The sequence below is a fragment of the Lepus europaeus genome, chromosome 6 (assembly GCF_033115175.1).
Source record: "Lepus europaeus isolate LE1 chromosome 6, mLepTim1.pri, whole genome shotgun sequence".
In the NCBI taxonomy this organism is placed as follows: Eukaryota; Metazoa; Chordata; class Mammalia; order Lagomorpha; family Leporidae; genus Lepus; species Lepus europaeus.
Genome location: NC_084832.1, coordinates 52,984,910 through 52,989,242, shown reverse-complemented (window position 1 = coordinate 52,989,242; position 4,333 = coordinate 52,984,910). Strand labels below are relative to the sequence as shown.

Genomic DNA, 4,333 nt, shown 5'->3' with positions numbered 1-4,333 from the left:
TTCTGGGCTCCTGGCTTCAACCTGGACCCAGACCTGGCAAGCATGTGGCGAGTGAATCAGCAGACAGAAGACCTCTCTCTGTCTGTCACTATTTCTCTCCTGTTCTCTGTCTGTAACTATAACTTTCAAATAAAGTGAAAAAATACTTTTTAAAAATTCATAAATAATATATCATTAGAGAATTGTGTTCTAGATGTTTTTTCTTTCATTTCTTGTATGTTATAGTGATTGATGACTATTATCTTAGGTTTGTCATGTTACTATTGAAAGAAAGATGATAACCCACTGCCTAAATCTTAAAAAGTTTTAAAATCATGAATGATAGTTTTGTCCTTTTTGGTTATTTTTGTATAGCACTAAAATGTTTTGTGTAGATAGGAATTCCCAAATTATATCACCTTATTTAGAGAATAGTATGTCTCTGTGAAAATTACCAAACATTTATTTATAGAAAAAAATATTAAGATGTTGTTTGTGTGAATAAGATAACTATGTGTAGAACAGGCATGTGATGGGTTTGTTGTCTGCTGTAATTTCTTCCAACACACCTGAGGGTACTTCTAATAGTTAATGAAGAAATGGAAATTACTTAAGTGCCTGCCCACCCATGAGTAGATAAAGAAATTGTGGCACATATACAAAATACAAATTATTCAGCCATAAAAAAAGATGAAATCTCTTCATTTGCAACATGGATGGAACTGTAGGTTATTACAATAAGTGAAATAAGCCAAGCACAGAAAGACAGGATATGATCTTACTCTTATGTAGACTCTTGAAAAGTAAGTGGTCTCATAGAAGTTAAGAATGTAGCGGTAGTTACAGAGACTGCGGAGGAAGTAGAGAGGGAAACAAGGGAAGAGGTTCATTGATGAGTATTAGAACACATAGGAGTAGGTGTTATGGGGTTCTTTTACATTGTAAAGTGACTGTAGATAACTTTAACATATTGTATATTTCTCTATTAAAAACTAGAAGATTGGATTTGCAATGACTGTGCATTATATGATAATGAATCATCACAAAGATACCCCCAGATATGAAGAATTTTTATGTCTATTAAAATATTTTTTAAAAATGAAAAAGCTAATCGAGATAGAATTAAAATGTAAGTTTGTTTTGGAGAAAAAATTCACATCTCCCATGAATATTTTGAACATCATTTGTAGTTAGTAAAAACCCTTGATTAAATGAAGGAGAATAAAAATATCAAGTATAAATGCTTGTAAGCCATTCCTTTATGGGTAAGCCAAGGAGACATTCCTGACTAATATTTGAGAATGTGCATCAAACTGCACCTGCAAAATGAAAACTTTGCTACTTAGAAAGGGTTGTATATTGGGTGATGCAAATACAACTTAAATATTCATTAGGAATCCATGAGCCATAAAAAGTCAAAGAGCCACAAATGATTCATTCTGGAATGAACATAGACATTACTCTATGAGGAAAAATATGGAAACATTAGGTGAAAGTGAGTAGTCATAACCAGTTAACCCACGATGAATACAGGTTTACCTGCAAATGAAAAGTGACAATGAGAAGCCTTTCCTCCAGTGTTCCAGAAAAGATAAAAATGAAATAATCTTCCTTCAACTTAAGTGCTACCTACTCACAGTTATACTAGGTAATAGAAGTACTATTGAGATTTATTATTCTCCATAAGATAGTATCAAACTAGATGACCATTTAAGCATGGAAATGATATATTCAGAAAGATTATTTTTAAGTGCCAATGGTTTTTCAAAATGAAATATATTTTCTGAAATATATTTTAAATATAAAGTGTTCCATGTTTTAATGCCATCACACACAAAAATAAATAGATATAATTGAAACAGAGGTTTATGAGTAATCTCTCTGATATATAGTAGGTGCTCTTTGCATAATCTGAAATATGTTGACTGGTGGTGTTCTCCACTCTTTTGTTCTGCCTTCCCAACCTCAAGGCACACTAATCTCTCCTCCATGATAGATGAGTTTGCATTCCCGGTTATCCCCCCAAAATATGCAATTTATACGAATTGATTGAACTGATCCCTGACAACTGAATATACTAAAAGGTGAAATATTAATTGAAAGTGAAAGAATTATAACAATTAAAGATAATTTCTGTGCACACATTTGTGTTTATGAGACACGGAGAGAGAGAGAGACAAACAGAAACTGAGAAAGTATACTCTTTTCATCTGTGTCTTAGGGAAATTTCTACAAAAGCTTTTTATGCTAGTGTGACAGAATTCACAGTACTTGCAGCTTTCTGAGGTATTGGACCAGACTAGAGTGGAGATGATTAAAGTCTGCTCCTGTTTCTAGTGAAAACAGATATTATTGAAATGCTAGGACAGACCTTTCTCTCTTTACATCTTTATAGTTCTTGTGATCAAACAGAAGACTTGCTTTTTGCCCACATTTGAATTTTAAAGACTCTAAGAATCATGATTATGTTAAACTAGAATGTCACAAGTCCCTTTAAAAATTGTCCAAATGGACTCTGTAACACATCGAACTGCTGCTGCCATGGCTAAGACATCTGGAAAGATGCTTAGTTGCTAGGAAGAAGGGCTTTCTCAGTTTGTTACGGTTGTTCATCCCTGGAGGATCTTAAAGCAGGATAGGTAATATCCTTCTGTGCTATTTAGAATGTGGTTTCTTTCATGTAAAAGAAATGACCCATAATTCAAGCTCTGGACTCAAAATGCTATTAACATAGCACTGCTTGATAATAATGATGATGATACCATATACAGTATGGTGTTTACAACTTTTGGAATTGCATTAGAAAAATAACAAGTTTGGTTCTGATCTCTGCAAAATCCCTTCATTCCTTCATTCACTTTCATCAGTGACAACCTAATCTACCTAGTCTAGCAAATTCAAAATCCTGATGTCATGGTTGATGCATTTCTCCTCAAAATTCACCACATTTCTCAAAATGTCGCTGGAGCCTTTAACTTTCTTTCCATCTCTATCATTACTTTTGTGTGTGCTCTAATCCCTTTTACACAGATTTTATTAAACTATCACTATTCTTGTGGACCTAAATCTCTACCTCCTATATGGATGCAAACATCCTGAACTTTCTGAAATGCAGTTCCAGTCAAGACATTGTCTTAGCAAGATATGAGTGAGGACCCCTGACAGCTGGCTGTGAAGGCCATCCCACCTTTCCCAATCTAGAATAGGGGTTTTTAATCTCCTTTTGTTTATCTGCCTCCTTTCATCCCAGCCCCCTAGTCACTCAGAAGCATTGCTAATTGATCTCTAAACCACTCTAACCTGTATCATTGTTATGTGTCTTCTACTTTTACAAAGTTTTTCCTTCTACCTGGAACAGTTTTTTTTCTGTGTGTGCTAATAAAAATATCCTTTGATGAAACAGGATTTGGATCGGTCTGGAGAGGGCAGCAGAGTTCCGGTCACAAAGAAACTCTTAAACCATATTAAGGAAACTTTCTTTGTGACTTCATATTGAGGGACTTTGGAAACCAGAAGGATTTGGTCGGGGGAAAGTGATACAATATGATTTATATTTTAAACCAGGAGCACTTTGTAGTAGAATATGGTTAGGAGAGGAACAATTCAGGGAAACCAGTTAGGGATGCTTTGGGTTAAAGGAGGAGGTGAGCTGATGGAAGGAATCAGGAAGCAGGAATGGAGCAAAGTGTGGCTGAATTGCAGAGGTTTCAAGGAGACTGGGGCTGCCGCCTCCTTCTTGTGCCACTCCTGTTGCCCTTGTGCTCCTTTGGTGCAGACCTGGTACCCCGTTCAGGAAGTGGCTGCTAAGAAGTCGCCAGTGATGATCATGGCTGGTGCAAAGCCCAAGGAAAAATCAAGACAGAACAACGATCATATTAATTTGAATGTGGCAAGGCAGGATGGTTCTGTGGTGCAGTTTAAGATTAAGAGGCATACACCACTTAGTAAACTAATGAAAGCCTATTGTGAATGACAGGATTTGTCAATGAGGCAGATCAGGTTCATAATAGATGGGCAGCCAATCAATGAATCAGACATACCTGCAAGTTGGAAATGGAGGAAGAAGATACACTTGATGTGTTCCAGCCCCAGACAGGAGGTGTCTACTAACAAGGGAACCTGCTGTTTTGCTCCAGAGCTCTCTTCTCATAGACTAACTACTTATTCTCAATTAGAAAACTAGTTTGGTTCCATCACGTCCTTACTGTCACAGCATAGTTTTCTCCATTCTTTCATTTTCCCTTCCCCACTCCTTTATTGTACATAAAGTCACTGGTGTATGTACACAAGCATCTTGCATTTTTCCCCCTCCCTCTCTTTTTTTACTAAATGACCAATGGTATGTGTTGATTCA

At 36.1% G+C, this 4,333-nt stretch overlaps 1 pseudogene; it reads left to right on the top strand.

Moving 5' to 3' along the window:
- Positions 1 to 3,805: 3,805 nt before the first annotated feature.
- On the top strand, positions 3,806 to 4,089 carry LOC133762315 (small ubiquitin-related modifier 2-like; annotated as a pseudogene).
- Positions 4,090 to 4,333: the final 244 nt, after the last annotated feature.